General features: G+C 33.2%; 1 protein-coding gene across 1 annotated transcript in view; it reads right to left on the reverse strand.

The window, feature by feature from the left end:
* LOC115221997 (collagen alpha-1(IV) chain) overlaps positions 1–18652 on the reverse strand; it is a 185831-nt gene that overhangs the window by 159535 nt on the left and 7644 nt on the right. Inside the window, exon 2 of the mRNA XM_029792104.2 lies at positions 8642–8776. The gene's annotated coding sequence lies outside the window, so the exon portion shown is untranslated. The remainder of the gene's footprint in view (positions 1–8641; positions 8777–18652) is intronic.

Here is an 18652-nt window from a genome sequence, read left to right on the forward strand (position 1 = left end):
GAATTTAATGAAAGAAAGATAAGGGTGAGTGTATGGGATAGCCATTTCCAAATGTAAACCATAATGCAAAACAACAAATTATTACTTTAGCTTTAAATAAAAAAAATTCTAACATGCAACTTTTACTATTTATATAAATCCTGTAAAAACTTAGTTATTATTGGTGATTTTCTTCACAGCCCTTTTCCTATATAGCAATTTATTATTTCTTATATAATGATTCATTATTTCTCTTTTCTATTTTAATACAATTTCTGCTCGATGTGGATGGTCTAAAATGTATCCTTATAGTTACAAACTTCTATTTCTATTGCCTCTTGCAATCTCCAGAAGTTTTTTGTTGGTCCGGAGTTTTTCATAAATGCCTGAGCACTCCTATGTGAAGTTACATATTTTGAGTTTTTCTTTGACTAAATCAACTTGCTGACAATATATTTTCTTTCTCCAAGTTCAGGTCATAATTTAAAATTTTTTCTGTGTAAGCATTACTGCATGTAATAGAGAAGATGTGCAATAGAGAAGAATCTTCAGACTTTAAAAGAAAGCTCAGATTTACTGAATATGTTAATATAACATTTTTCAATTCTCGGGAATATTGCCTCTAACAACATCATATTTTTCATATAACTCATCCATATCAATATCTTGAAGGTTACAGCTCTCCAATTCTCCAAAAGGTATGATATTTGTTCGGATAAGTTTTGATGATTTGTTATGAAAGCCGTTTTCAGAGAAGTTACTCCTATCATAAATGTTTTATGGTTCTTCCTTGGAAAATAATGAAATTTGCATCCGGTATAAGCTGGCTAAGCTTGGTACACCCTACAAAGGCAACAAAACAAAAGTCTATGTTTCTCTCAAGTTTGCTAATCAGTTCAGTCATTAGCTTACATAATGAAGTGATGCCGAATATCTTGGCTTCTTAGTCCTTCAGTAGTGTCTGAGAATGATTCAAAAGCATGACTGAAAAAGTATCTCTCTGATGAATCACAGGCATTTCCTTCACCTGCAAATTACTTCCACTGTGCCTTTAGGCACCACTCCTAACTTTGACTCAAAAAATAATTTTCAAGACTTCTCAACACTTAAGCATCCTGTCAATAAATGGCAAAAGTGAGAATCATCTTGCCACGATATGGCATAAGATTATAATTACCGACATCCGCAAATTCACAAAATTCTTTTAACTGTACAGTTCTTTCAGCTGACTTTGCTGAAATGTACATTTTATGCACAATATTTTCAACATAAAACACCAGTTTTCCTGCAGTAAATCCTGTTATAATGTACAAAACATAGGCTAGACAAATTAGAGAAATAATGTTCATTTGGCTGATTTTCAAATTTTGATAAACCCTGTGTTTTCTATACATTACACTTGTATTGTCAGCAGTGTATACAGACACTTTATTGGACGAAATCCAAAGACAAAATGTTTTTTTATGCTTTGCATTTCATTCCCTACCACCATCCTGCTTTCCAATGATAGTGCCATTTCTGCTCTTTTCAGGGCTTCAGGATTTCACCATGGCCATGGCAGGGTGGTTAACATGTGTTATGCCTTGCCAAAAGGCAACCTGTGATTTTGCCTGGGATTGTTTATTGAGTATTCGCAGCTAACTTATATATATAGGTCATTCCCTTTCATGGCTTTGTAGAATTACAATAAGCCAAAACATTAAAAGCAATCCATTTCCACCTTGAAAGTGTTAATATGTATAGTGTTTCTTCAGAGGAAAAAGTAATGGATTTTAAATTCTAACAATGATTTGGTCACAAGATAAAAAATAAAATGCTTCAACTAATTGTGCCATGTATTTTTGTGCTATGTATTTCTGTGTCAACTCTTCTCCACAACCAACACTTCTGAATGAGTCTTAAATGTTTCATGGCAGGATATATTTTACACAGTTCTACAGCTGAGATTTTGTAATTTGGAGTTGAACAAGTAGGTGAGAAAAATGATGGCAATGAGGACCCACCAATAATTCAAGTGTTTAAAATTATCTCTGGCATTCAACTAGTTTTTCCCCTTCCTGCTGATGTCCTCATCCCAATGCAACATAGCGCACAAACAGTTTAGTGGATATCTTTTCCTGCTTTGGGCAATAAATTCAAATTCTTTATCTCATTCATGGCTAAGCATAATTTAATTTCTAGCAATCCTTTAGGGGCTTGAAACAAGAACAAAAACTCAACCAGCCTTGGGTATACTTGCTTCACATATGTGACTTGTATATTGAAAGTAGGCAGTGAATTGGGTTTTTTTAATTTTGTTCTTTTAAATACATCACATAATATGCCCTCACTTTTTAATTATATTTTTTAAACTATATATCTTATTTTACTGTTATTATTATAAAGCCAGATGTCTTACCACCCTATATGTCTACTACTATTGTATGATTTATCTTGGGCAGAGCCACACCATACAATAATACCTCAAAACAGGGCTGTTTATGTTTGACTGACACAGATCACATAATAAACAACCTCACGCTAATAATAAATAGAGCTAATGTTGACTTGCAGATAGATTATGAAATTTTATACATCTTTTGTGGGGTAACAGTCAGAGCAGTAATAAATAATGCATCATGAGACATGACACCACTTTGTCTTTTCTTCAAAAGCTATGACAGAATTTACTGAAGACTGTTGTGCCAAAATTCCTGAATGCTAGCATGGAATTTCAGTATGGAAGTAGCTACAGGTAATTTATATATATATATAATATATATATCTATATATATATATAAAACAAGAATCTGGGAAATTTTGGGGGTATTATTTAATCACTATTTACACATACACATGTTTCATTTGCTAATAGAAATCACAAAGTCGTATATGTTGGATAAACATGTAAGAAATTTCCAATTTAAAATTCTTCAGATAGAGAATCAAATGGTATTATTTATATTATTTGATTCTCTGCCTGAAGAATTTATTGCTTTTTTTTAAATTCCAACAATATTATACTAATAAATGTTGAGTTGATAATGATTTGGCTTTTACTCTAACAATTGATTACTAAATTACACCAGAATGGACAGAACATAATAATGTGAGTAACCTGCATACCTGTGTGTGTGAGTGTAAATGCGCAAATATAAGGAATTATATTCATATCTGTTTAGTCTCAAATCTGAAATTAAGCCTCATTATGTACATGACCCATACTTAATTCTGATGGCTTGGTTGAGTTAAAATAAAACAAAACATTAAAACAACCTATTGCCTGTTTGAAAGTACCAATATTTATAATGTGTCTTCAGTGAAAGAAGCAATGCATTTTGTATTCTAACAATGTGTTGGCCACATTAAAAAATATTTCAACTGCTTTTGCCATATCTCAACCAATCATTTGTGTAACTACTTATAATAAACTACAGATGCTATTAACGAGGCATGAGAGCAGGATGTCTTTTTTTTATTAAAGGGGCAAAAATTCATATTGTTACAAGCTTAAATATTGTTACAAAGAAATCAATTGTCCCCCATAATCAAGAAGATTAGAGAAAAAAGATAATGCAAAGAAGAAAAACTGAAAGCTATTTATCACAAAGCTCTTAAATGTGTAGTCAGTTATGAAAAAAATTCTGAAATTCCTATTTCTTTTGTTATATGTAACATAAGCAGATTGGAAAAAAAGATAAAATACAAGAAAGAATCTAGGGTGGTTAAGCAATCATCTTTAAGCATTACAAAGTATCTGACCCATCAAAAAGTTATGGACCATTAATTTTTTCCCTTTCTCTTATTAAATCAAATTGGATGGAACCCTTTCATAACCCAGTAAATTAAGAAGTAACAATATTATGATTTCTTGCATATAAGCACACAACTTCAGATCTGTAAATATTATAATATTGTGGCATCGAAGTATTTCTAAAAAACATTAGCAACTGGAAAACGGAGCAAAGTCATGGATCCAAATTACTTCAGTATTTATAGATACAGGAATAAAAAAAAAGAATTAATTAATTTGAAGAAAAATAATGTAGATTTCAATATGTTGAATTACACTTCCTACTCCATCTAAATAGTTCTAAGAATTACCTACAAAAAGACAATCACTATGAAGTAGGGATAAGCTTTCTGCCAATTTCTGATGTACTACAAGGTTCAACTATTTCTACATTCTTCTTTCTCTGCACTAATACTCTGCTTGCTGTCCTTTCCCAAAGCCCAAATAAGACTCCCAGATGAGGATAGTATACTGCTGTACATACAAACATCTACATCCACAAGATCATCCAAATAACAGGTAAAGACATGCTGTCTTCTAATTCTGCTTATTCTGTCATTACTACAATGGTTTAATGTTATTACTGTTTCTCAACACAAGCTAGTTATAAGCTACCTCTACTCAAACCCACCAAACATATTTGTCTCTCCTCCATATATCACTCCTTCTATGTCTCTCCCATCCCCTAATCAATTCTCTGGAATTCCTTCTTTCTTTGCCCATGTATTTTCTGCACGCGTTCAGACTGAACTACATCAGTCTTATAGGGCCTATGACTGTCTTTCTTCCTGACTACACCAAAAGAAAATCATAGCATAAATAGTAGCATTTAATGCAATCATTTCCTTTATTAGTAGTGCTATCGTGCTGCTAAAGACTAGATGTGGAATTCAATTGTGCCATATCCCAAGAAAAGTTTTCTCTAACCATTTCCTTAAATGCAATTAAATTTAATAAATTAAGATGATAATTATTTTAAAGATTAATAAGAAGATAATGCAGGTTTGAATGCCTCAGCCAGCCATCTGACACTTGTTATTCAAGCAATTTTTTCTTATAAATCTTTTCTTTGATCAGGGTTTAGATTTCAACTTCAGTAACAAGGAATAAAACAAAAATTTTAAACTATGAACTTCTTAAGAAAGCTTTCCTGAATTGAAAGATAACTCAGAATTACTAACTATAGTCTAGAAGAAATTCATCCAGTTGTCTATTGTATGAAAAAGAGTGCATTAAATGTTTCATAACACCTTTATGCTTGAGAGGATTTGTAGTTTATCTTTGATGAATTATTTGTTGTATGTGACTAGTAACTCTGACTCAGTGATCCATTAAATTATCATTTAGACCACTAATATATACCAACAAATGTATAAATGCACAAACATATATCCAATTTATAGATGTATGAGTATATTTTCATATATTTGTATGCATAGCTTGTGAAGTCAGTGTTGCCAGGTCAATTTAATTAAAAAAATAATGTACAAGGTTAACCCCAAATTGTAGTTTTGCTAGTAAATTAAAGATTACTTGTAGGTTGTTTCTAAGTTACTTAATTTGTGTGTGTGTGTGTGTTTTCTTTTTTTGTAATTATTTGAATTCTTCCTCTGAAGAAGGAGCTGGTTTCTAATAAAGTTCCATCATTACAGTGTAGATAGTAAAAACAATGTCACATTTTAAACTTGAGAAAAGTCTTGCGTATTTTGACTGTTCCTCTTTCAGATTGTATTTGTAATGTGCAAGTTAGTTTCTGAAAACTAGCTTATCCAGATCATCATAAACCAAGTGCACCAATTATTATTTATAGTCTGTATATAGAAGCTGGAGATTTTGAAGCAGTTGTCCATAATTATCCTCTTTCTTTTTGATTTCAGAGATATTTACATCAGCAGGGCAGCTGACCTCTAGAACAGTACATACTATTCTTTGTTTGTCTCAAACAATGATATCCAACCTGTTATGCTTACACTTGAAATATGTTTTGATGACAATGTTCCACCAGTATTCCCTATGTTGATGTTGGTGTATGTATTCAATAACAGAGGAACGCTCTATATTTATTCCAATGCAGTCTTTTATCCAAACGGTATTGTATATTGTTTTTGCAACATCATTTCGTATTGGGAGATAGTACCTTGATGACATTTTGGGGCAGCTGCTAATCACGTGAGTGCTGTCTTCTGGAGATGAGGAATTATGTACATTATTTACATTTGACAGATATTTGTCCTCATCTTGTTTGTTGTTAACACAATGTTTTGGCTGATATACCCTCCAGCCTTCATCAGGTGTCTCAGGGAAATTTCGAACCTGGGTTCTCATTCCTAAGGTATTTTTTGATGCTATTGTTATTATTGTTATTATTATTATTATTATTATTATTATTATTATTATTATCATCATTCAGGTTACTGAATAATAATAGACAAAGAACACCACTGGAAAATATGAAAACTAAAAGAAGCAGCACATATGCTAGGACACAACAGCCTCCTAAGCAGACCAAGTGCAAATATGAGTAGCATATGGGAACCAGTATTAAGGAAAGATAGGAAAATATTAGATTTATAAGCCCTAAAATTCACTCTATAATTGCCCACGGGCATATGGTGTAGTGGTCAAGAGTGAAGCGTGGGCTACTAACCCCAAGATTCCAAGTTCAAATCCAGGCAGTGACCTGAATAATAATAATAATAATAATAATAATAATAATAATAGTAGTAGTAGTAATAATAATAATAATAACAACAACAGCATCGAAAAATACCTTAGGAATGAGAACCCAAGTTTGAAATTTCCCCAAGACACCTGATGAAGGCTGGAGAGTATATCAGCCGAAACATGTTAACAACGAGATGTGGACAAATATCCATCAAATGTAAATAATGTGTGCCTTGGAGCTCCAAGGGTTTCACTATCTCTTTTGTTTATTAGATATTTCATAGCAATCTCCTGTTCTTGGATTTCAAATGCATAGCCATTGAAGTGTGATGTGATGTAGCAGTCACAAGTCCAAGTGAGGCTGCACTTAATGTCTTCTTCAAGTCTTCAGGAAAAATACCCATGCATAGTCTATTTTCGGTATGCTGAAAATACCCTCCAGGTCTTCTTTGAGGTATGTTAGTCTGGCTGTTTTGGGGTTGTATAGGAGGTCATCAGGAAGATCTCTCTTCCTGAGGCACTTACTGCTGACACATAGGATATTGTTCTCTTCACTTTTCAGCACCAAGTCAATATATTTATTTTTGCTGTTGTTGTTTAGCAAGTGCTCTCTGAGAGAGACTATGTGACATTCAAAGATTATTTACAAAAATATCAAGCCTCTACCTCTTTTGTATCTTCTTAGGTAGAACTGTCAAAATCACTATTTCTATGGATATTTCAAGTTGATGTCAGTATCTTGCAGGTTTTGACATCTATGGAGAAAAATTTCCCCACAGCTCAGTCAAGTACCCCAAATGCTGGAATCACCACTGGTACTACAAATGCATTGTGGGATATTGTCTTGCTGTAAGAGGGGAGTTCTGACTGCCATATTTTACTAAGTCTGGTATAATATTTTGGGGCCACTCTATCTATATTCATAGTAACCTCTTTGATATATTTTCAACAATGCCTAGGTACTTGTAGTATTATTTGTGTGGGACAGGAGAGATAGTAAGACCATCGGTGCAGAGGTTTGAGGGGCAGGTTCTAAGGGACTGATTTTCCTGGTTCAACAATCAAATGTGAACATTTCTTTTGGTCAAATTCCAGTCCTATGCCAACTCAAAATGCATGTATGTATATATAGTGCCCAACTGACCCTACTATATTGTGTAGTCAACAAAATCAAAAACAAACAATGTGCATGTGTAAAACTAAAAATATAAAATGGCAACAATTTACCCATCGCACCCTGTATACACACACACACACACACACACACACACACATATATATATATACACACACACAAATGAGTAACACAGGTGTATAAGTGTCAATTCATTACACTGTAATGAACTGATACATATATATCTTTGTTACTCATTTATATTTTACTTACCTACCCTGGAATCTGCACTTCAAAAGTATTACAGAAAGTATGTTTATAAAAAAGTACATGTCTGAACAAACAAGAGCAGATTTTGCTATCTGCATACACTGCAAGAATATCAGCAGGGGAAAAATATTCTGCATAAAGTTTGATACTCACCTGATATTGCCTGAGTGTGCAAATTAGTTCATCCTAACAAGGTGCCTAAATTTAAGTACCTAATTCAACTGAGTCTAAATCACATTATATATATATATATATATATATATATATATATATATATAGCTAGTTAGCTATTGAATATATGCACTATATTCAGTGCTGTATGACACAAGGCATCAAACTTTAGAATTGGCCAGTGTACTAAATATGAACCAAGTTTTAGAATAACATATAGGAAACAATGGTTTATATAACATATAGTTCCATTCTATACTGTGTGACTTGCAACGTTGTTGATAATTTACATAAGAAAAATATATATTGAGCTTGTAACACCAGTTATTGCATTTATTGCAAGACACTGAAGTGTACTGTATAATTAAATAATATTTTTTTCTACAACTGTTATGTAATTTTGACAGCAATTTGCCAAAATGATTGAATATGCTTTAAAGCATTGAATACCAAAACAGCTTTCAGTATTTTAGTGTGTGTGTGTGTGAGAAAGAGAGAGAGAGAGAGAGAGAGAGTCGTATGTGTGTATTACTAATGTTCATATACATATGACAGGTACAAAATTACGAAATGCTCTACATATTTCTTAGTCCATATTTCTTAGTCAATAATATGCCTTGTTGACAATTAAAATAAACAAAATTAATAGAAAAATATATTCTGTAACTTACTCTATGTCCCTTTGGACCTGTTGCTCCTTTGTCACCTTCATCACCAAAAACTCCTTGATTTCCAACAGGGCCATCATTGCCAGGGAATCCTGGGAGACCAGGTGGTCCTTGCAAACCTCGCAAGCCAAAATTACCCTAAAAAGAAATTCAAAATAATAGGATTATAAAAGTGCTGTACTCAGTAAACATTAAGATGATGGATGTATTTGTTGACTTGATGTCATAGCTGTTCAGAAAAGACATTTCGAAAGATTTTATTTATAAGGAAATTGTCTGTATGAAGATTTAAAAAGATTCCTATATACAGTCAATATATTTTAATCTGCAATTTCTGGCAGCAAAATTTTATATATACAGTGCAATAATCTAAGTAATATCAGGGTGGAATAACAACTTATTATTTTTCATCTACTTATCTACTATCTGTGAAAATATCTGTCTAAATGACATCCTCTCAAATCATCAGTCATATTTCATTAAGCTTATTTATTTTTTGAAGCTTAATTATTTGTATCATTTATCTTTTATTTGTTTCAGTCATTTGAACAAACTGACTTATTTTTTTAAAGCCTAGTACTTATTCTACACTTTTGCTGAACCACTAAGTTACAGAAACATAAACAAACCAATACCAATTGTCAAGCAGTGGTGGGGACACAAACACAAAGACACATGCACACACACACACACACACACACACACACACACACACACACACACACTCTCACAAAATTTTGTTCAGCCCTAGGCTATAGCAGAAGGCACTTGCCCAAGGTGTTATACAATGGGACTGAACCTAGCAATATGTGGTTGGAAAGCAAGCTTCTTACTACACAGCTATGCCTGCACCTTATAACTAAATTATAAATATCTGGAGATGACAGAAACAAATAAAAGATAAATGATACAAATAATTAAGCTTGAAAAAATAAATAAGCTTAATGAAATATGACTGATGATTTGAGAGGATGTCATTTAGACAGATGCTAAGTGATCTGCATTCTGACCAGAACTGCTCAATTACACCTCACAATTACAATGGAACAAACAAGCAGCAATAATTTTTATAGAAAAGTAGGCAGCAGGGACCTATTTCTACACTAAAAATGAGGCCTACCCACCAGAACCAAGCCCATAAGAAGGAAATGAAATTTTCTGGATAAGTAACAAATGTGGTGAGGCAGTAGATGGATCAATCAATACCAAGCAATTCCAACAGGTTCTTTTGAACAAAAGCTATCCACCATATTTTGACAAATCACAGTAAATGCCAATATACCCATAAGAAAGACCTGTACCTCTGAAGATAGTGTGAATTTTCAGAGACTGCTGTGTATCAGTGATAGCACCAATGTTGTAATTCAACCTGTTAAGCACAATGTGCAGAGAGTTTGACTATACAGATGATGCTTTCTGATTCTTGTTTAATGAAATTCTTGTATAGAAATTAGTCAACAGACAAAGTGATATATGCACAACAATATGTGACTGATGGCTTATGATATGTACGAAAAAATCTGCAATAAAAGTGCTTCCTATATGAGGAGCACTGTTCAAAAACAGCTTAACCACATTAAGGAACAGATCCACACAAATACATCAGTTAAGAGACATTTGAAGAAATTCCACACCTAAAGAATCACAGTTGCTATTTAGGCTATCCAACCATTAATAAGAGATGCAAGCTGCATGAAGTAAAATGGTTTATTATAACAATGCCAGACTGTGCATGTCGTAACCCTCTCTCACAAAACAGTAACATACATACACATATATATACATACACACACAGAACCACAAAATGCTTAGTTTTGTGTGTGTGAGTGAGTGTATGCTATTTAGTTTTCTCTTCTCAAATTTTGAGTTAAGAATCTAGTACTGGTATGCACTACACCAGTAATATATATATATATATATATATATAGACATTCAGAATCTGAGGAAGTAATATCCACATAAATATATCTGGTTTTACCAGATATATTGATAGGAAGATCATCAATATATATGTCTATAAACAGTCTCATAAAATTAAAAAGTCAATAAAAGAAAATGGAGAAGAAAAATGTTAAATATGCTTGGTTCGTTTTATTTGTATTACAATTGGAAAAGTAATGCAAAATAAAAGTTGAAAAATATACCTATAAGAGTTTAAAAGGAACCGTCTCAACCAACTAAATAACCTAAAAATATCAAAAAACAAGAAGATATTCTTCATACACATATATGTTTTGATATAACAATATTTAAGAATCATCAATAATTATAACTTTAAAAGATGCAATAATCTGTATATTGTTAGAACTCTTCAAGAAAAATAAGAAAAATGTATGTAGAATATCTTATAATTTTTTTTATATTTTGGGGTTATTTTGTTGGTTGAGGAGGTTCCTTTTATACTCTTAATAGGTATATTTTTTTCATCTTTTGATTTGCATTACTTTTCCAATTGTAATACAAATAAAACAAACCAAGCATCTTTTTAATTTTTCTTCTCCATTTCCTTTTAGAGACTTTTTAATTTTATGAGACTACATATCATCATCATCATCATTTAACGTCTGCTTTCCATGCTAGCATGAGTTGGACAATTTGACTGAGGACTGGCGAACCAGTTAGCTGCACCAGACTCCAATCTTGATCTGGCAGAGTTTTTACAGCTGGATACCCTTCCTAACGCCAACCACTCCGAGAGTGTAGTGGGTGCTTTTACATGCCACTGGCACGAGGGCCAATCAGGCAGTACTGGCAATGGCCACTCTCAAATGGTGTTTTGTACATGCCACCTGCACAGGAGCCAGTCCAGCGGCACTGACAACAACCTCGCTTGAATGTTTTTTCACGAGCCACCGGTACAAGTGCCAGTAAAGTGACACTGGTAACAATCACACTCGAATGGTGCTTTTTACGTATCACCGGCATGGAAGCCAGTTAGCTACTCTGGCAACGATCATGCTCAGATGGTACTCTTAGCGCTCCACTAGCACGGATGCCAGTCATCGAATTTGATTTCGATTTCACTTGCTTCAACAGGTCGTCACAAGCAAATATATATATATATATATAATCACCAAAAACATAGATTTTATTTTAGTTGAGTAAACATTGCTGACAAAACACTTCTGAACTTCATTAAAAGTTAATCATATAAATTTTTATTGAATACGCAATTTTACCAGATTTAATTTTCTATCTTTAAACTAAGAAATGAAAACAGCAATTAAATATTTTACAGGTAGAATAGATCTAAGAGTGCAAAATATGGGATTGTTTAAAACCAAATTCTGCTTTGAAATGCTATAATACTGAGAATTGAAAGTAGCAATCAGGCAGAACATTTATTGCCAGTTATGCTGGGTTTCAGAAAGGACAGAGAAGCAAAGCATAACTGAGTAAGGAAGGTGTTGATACTGATTTGAGAAGTATTCACCAAGAAGACAGATCGTTATTAATGTCCATCTCTTATTTCACTAATAATATTTCAACTGTGGTGAAAACGTGCATTTTTTAATGGAAGGGAATCCCGACCTCTTTCTCATATAACCATAAAATTCCTTCTATTAAGGCATTCATGGGTACCAATACCTGACAGCTATACTATGGCCTCCTTTAGAGAACACACACACACACACCAGACAGCCAGGTGTGTATATATGTATGTAGGTAAGTAGGTAGAGAGAAGAGATCACAGATATATAGTTGGAAGTTGGGGAGTGATGGCTAAATAGATAGAAGGTGTGTGTTTGTGTGTGTGTGCACGAGAGAGAGAGAATAGTGAGAGATTTACAGATGGCTGGAGAGGGTGTGAGACATATAGGTAATGAGGGATATTACTTTCGTCCAATTATGTGTGGTCTTGTGTGATTAGGCATATAGCAATGTCACAAAATAAAATAATAGCAGAGTTTCAGATGAGGAGCCCAATACCTCATGAGAAAGAGAAAAATTACAGATATTAGGGATGGATAAAAATGTAAAAAAATCTGAATCTGAAAACAACTTCTACAGAATTGTAATGTCTGTTCTCTGAAACATATGAATACTTAAAAAAAAAAAAGACAAAAAAACTACCCATTGTAGTTTTCCATGAGGTATGGGTTCTCTAATTCGAAATTCTACCAACGTTTCACTATGACAATAATCAAATAACAAATAACTGCAGACTTGAAGACTTATTTATGAGTTCAAAAATTCTTCCCACAACCTGTTGTTTGTCATTGATAGATAGAGAAATTCATAGACAGTTTATTTATCTTAATACCTCTCACCCACACTACGTATCCAAGGAATGAGAACTATAGGGGTAAATAAACTCATTCTCGCTCTTTCTCTTTCTCTCTCTCCCTCTCTCTCTCTCTCTCTCTCTCAGTTGATCTATCTGTTTGTCTCTATTTGTTGGAATCAGCAAGCAGACTTTCACTCCACAGATATTTGTTGTTATGTTAATCACAGGACTGTAAGCTACATACAACTGCAAAGATTTAATACCTGCAGTGTAAACATGTTGTTTGAGACACACCAACACATTATGTGTATCTGTGTGTATATATTTGTTCAACTGCCCATTTACATACATACATTGCATATAAAATAATTTGACTTTGTCGTATGGACAATATATCAACCTCGAATTATGATAACATTTCAAGGAAACCTCAGAAAGATAGAAAAGGTTTTAACCAAACTGAGTCAACATGTTTTCAGTCAACATGATTTCAGTCTTCCAAGACCAGCAGAATCTTTGATCATGTTGAGGTCTGACATGCCATCAATCTGTTTCATGATTGACCTTTGGGGAGCTTCCATTTTCATAATGTTTTGTTTCATGTAGGGAGACCTCAGTGGACAGCAGTATTCAAGGTGGGGTCAGGCAAAAGTGGAGAAGAGAAGGATAATGGTGTGGGAATCTCCTGACTGGAAGATTCTGAGAATCCAGGAACACATTCTGCGGGCCATGTCAACTTTGCTGCTTATATGTGTAGCCCAGCTTATGTTGTTGTCCACAGTTACTCCCAAGTCTCTGATGTTGTTAGATGCCATGAGAATTTCACCAGAAGGAAGGGAGTATGGGAGTTTCAGAGTGTCCTCTCTTCCAAAGTGGATCAATTCGAATTTGTTTTCATTTAGCAACATGTTGTTCTTTTCTGCCCATTGGACAACAGCCAGTAGGTCTGACTGAAGGCTTATCCGGTCATCCATGCCATTGATGACCTTCTGGAGCTTGGAATCATCAGCAAAGATGCTGATGTTACTGTGTTTGATGATATCAGTAATGTCATTAATATAGATGATGAAGAGAAGTGGGCCCAACACAGTGCCTTGTGGGATACCACTACTGACTTTGGCTGGGCTGGACTTGATTCCTTCAATTACAACATGTTGGGTCCTGTTTGACAGGAAGCACTTGATCCACTACAGCAGCTTTCCAGTGACACCAATATTGAACAGCTTTCTCAAAAGGATCTTATGATCAACCCTGTCAAAGGCCTTGCTGAAATCAAGGTAGATAGCATCAGTGTTGGAACCCTCTCCCAAAGCTCTCAAAATGTCATCAAAATGATGCAGTAGCTGTGTCAGGCAATCCCTTCTATTACGGAATCCATGTTGGTTGGAGTTCAGCATATTATGACTCTCAAGAAAGTGAGTCATTCGCAATCTCACCACTCTCTCAAATACCTTAATGATACGAGAGGTGAGTGAGATTGGACAATAATTCATGGCAAGGGATTTGTTTCCTTTCTTGAAAACTGGGACAACAGACTGGGATAGAAGGTTTTCTGGTATAAATGCAGCATCCAGTGAGTTCCGCCATAGATTGGCTACAGTGGGGGCAAGTTGGTGTTGACACATCTTCAAGACACAAGCAGGGAACCTATCGGGACCTACTGCTGAATTATGCTTGAATTCCTTTATTGCTGCTAAGACATTAGGGCGCCAAAGGTTATATCCGATAAGGTGTATTGGGGAGTAACATCATTGATAGAGTCCAGATCAGCCATATCAGGATTGCTGAAAACAGAGCAGTATTGTTTCTGCAGCATCTCTCTCATGGTTTTGGCATTGTCTTGAAGAGTGCCATTTTCATCAATGAGAGAGCCAACATATATATATACATACATATTTATATATATATATAAATACATAGATATATAAATACATATACATATGAATATATATATGCATATATATATATAAATACATATACATATGAATATATGTATGCATATATACATATATATATATATGCATATATACATATATATACATATGAATATATATATATATACATATAAATATATATATGCATATATATATATAAATACATATACATATGCATATATATATATAAATACATATACATATGAATATATATATGCATATATACATATATATACATATGAATATATATATGCATATATACATATATATATATATGCATATATACATATATATACATATGAATATATATATATATATATACATATATAAATATATATACATATGAATATATATATACATATATAAATATATATATATGTATATATATGTATATATATATATGAATATATATATATATATATGTGTGTGTGTACATTCATTTGCATACTCATGTATACATGTATACAAATGTATACATGTATGCATGCATACACATGCACACATAAAACATTCAAATATATATTCTTTGTTTTGTCTCTCTCTATATATATACGTGTGTGTGTGTGTGTGTGTGTGTGTGAAATATTACTTGAAATACATCTAAACTACACATCTCCACAGCATTTTAAAATCTAATTAATACTTTAGGAAATATTTTGTATCTTTAATGCTAAATTGTTTGAACAGTAACAATCAACTATACATCCGCTCTTCAATGAGAACACTTTTACTGAACATGACTAATAAAAGGAGGAAACAGTCTCTTTCAATGTTTTCTTTGATTCTAAGAAGCTTGGTGGTAAACTGCAAAGTGAAAACTGATATTTCTTCAACAGGGTTAAAATATGCAAATATAGCAACTTCAGGCGTACAACTGAGGCTTTCTTTACCAAATTAAATTTTAACTGGACTATTACTTATTTTCTGTACTATACACTATATGTGGGAATCTATCTATTTATCTTTTTAATTAACTGTGTGTGTGTATGTGTGCATGTATAATGTGTATGTATGTGTATGTATAAAGATCTTTGTGTATGTGTGGATATGTGATACATAACATCATTGTCATCATCATCATTTTAACATCCACTTTTCCATGCTTGCATGGCTTGGACAGAGTTTATTGAAACAGATTTTCTATGGCTGGATGCCCTTCCTGTCACCAACCCTCACCTGTGTCCAAGCAAATTTGTATTTCCCCATGGCCAGACATGTTTCTACAGAATAGAAATGGGATGACCTCACTGAGGAGAAGACAATGGACCAAGACTTCTGGTGATTTGCTGTGCTTGAGAAGGCACATCAAGCTAAGTAGAACTATGGCTACTCATACATACAGGCAGGTCCTTTACGGCCATGCCTCCCTCACCCTCTCTTAGCCAAGAGGTCTTTACCTTGTGGGGTCACAGTGTCATGTAAAAGGCACTTGTGCTAGCACCATGTAAAAAGCACTCATTCTAGTTTCACATAAAAAGCATTCATGTCAATGCCATGTTAAAACTAGATGAATACCACAAGGCATTTTGCACAGTGTACTAACAATTCCGCCAGCTTACTGCCTTGTATTTAATATATTAGCATAATGTTTTCAAATGTACAGAATTATACCATGGAATTTCCATGAGTCCTGCTAGTAATAATAACAGTACAGTCATTATAATAATAGTAGTACAGTTGGTTTAATAACTTCAAGAATAAAAATGGCCAGAAGCTTAACCAAATTCTATCTTGTTGAATTTCGTCTATCACAGAATCTCTTATCATCAGTGAAATAGAATTCATTAAGACATATAACAATATAGACAATAACGATACAGATATTACTGTACATGCCAGCAAGACATTATTTATCAAATATTTACCTTTGATAAATATTCTACTGGAGTTAAAAGTCAAAACGTATGTGTTTACTCAGCAAATTTATAGACACACACACACAAACATATATATGCACACTAGCTCATAATAAACCACTGTATTTTACTCTGAGAAAAATTTAGGAAATTTCACATAGATGACTGAACTGTGAGTTGCTTGTAAGCTATGTATAGGGTTGCTATATGTAAGTAAAGAATTGGCTGTGAATTCATTAGTAAACATAGTGTACCAGGGTTCTGTCATCAGCTTTCTTACATTTTTACTGGTTATAATAAGAGTTCAGCAATGCTTATAACTTACTTCTCACAAAGTCAGCCAAACTTCCATAGTTTTACCATAATTGTTTTATCTAGAGGTTAACATGACCTAGACCAAATTTTTTGATTAGAAAAAAAATAAAATCATGGGTCACAAATAGAAAATGGTTTCATAGGAAAATAGTAAGATGTGTAGGAGGTGATATTGCATATTATAATATGTGAAGAGAAAATACTAAATAGGTACACAAAATGGAATCTCTGGCAAACTGTCAAAGAATTAGGATTTCAGATATGTTAGTTTCACAGTAGTTAGCAATAAAGGCATCTTTTTAAAATTATCTCTGAACTACTCAGGCAGTTTACAAAACATACCTGATCCTTTTTATAACCTTGGTGGCTTAATTAGTGCTGGAGGGGGATACAGTTAATGCATAGTTGCTGGAGTATGGCAAGGGAATTGTTGTCTCTATTAGCAACAAAATGACTTCCTCTGAGCAAAAAATATGAAACATGTGGGATTCTGTATGAGGGAGAACTACAAAGACCAAAAAAAGATAAAGCAAGCATGCTCCATAGGAAATATAACATCAACCTATAGGAAGGATATATTACTAGTGAATTTTTGTGATAAAATTACTGCAAGGTACCAAATAAACTCATTCAAAGCCCCAGCACCTTTACAATTTAAAACTTGGTCAATTGTCGAGACAAAAATAAAGTAAATTTGTGAATGTATTACATTTCAGGAAAAATCTTATACATTCCAGTTTGACTGGTTTGTTATGCATTAGAATTCCTGTCAATTAAGATGTCTAATGCTAACAATTTTGTCAGATGTCATAAAATTCTGAGTAAAATTTTAATTAGCATTTCATTACCCTCTAGTAAGAAACAACAGAGAATGCCTTAATGAGAAGAGTAAAAGCTAAACCAAAATTGCCTAAACATAACAATACATAAATTATGTACAAATTAAAATTTTTCAGAAAGATCAAAGGTACAATACATGTAATACTTATTGGATAACCCAATCAGTAAGGAGACACCAGACTGACAACTTTAATTGTTAGCAATATTTGTACATGTGTTTATAAGAACATTAGCACCCTTAGTGTAAATATAAAAATTTCCTTGTTTGAATTTAGTCTGGGACCATATAAATATCCAAGAATAACGGTCCTACTGGTGACTGAAAGAAAGGAATATGTATCAACACACACACACACACAGATATGTGCATGCATATGTTTGTGTGCACATAGTCTAATGTTGAGGTTTATAGCTCAAAGAATTTATGGTCTATTGGCAAAGTTCCTATAATACTCAATTAATTTATTAATTAAAGTTTTGGAAAATCTTATTATACCTGAGACTTATTAGTATAATAGACTAAATGTCCAAAACATAATTAAATAATGGGTTCTTACATAAAATAGATAATAGCAAGTTGATAGAATGTGATATTACCTTTGGAAAATTAGTAATCAAATGGAAATATAAAGTCATATATAAGTGCCTCAATTAAAACCAACTGCTTGGCTTTTTTTACAATGAGTTTTAGAAGTATTAAATTTATAGGAAAGAGAACTGATGTTTTGATGCCAATGCCATTTCCGAGGGAATCAGAAATTAAAGCAAATTGCAGATCTTATTAGTCAGAAGCTAGTTTTGTATGCTGTTGTACTAACCAATAACTAATGTACAGATCCTT

This window comes from Octopus sinensis, linkage group LG19 (assembly GCF_006345805.1).
Source record: "Octopus sinensis linkage group LG19, ASM634580v1, whole genome shotgun sequence".
Taxonomy (NCBI): Eukaryota; Metazoa; Mollusca; class Cephalopoda; order Octopoda; family Octopodidae; genus Octopus; species Octopus sinensis.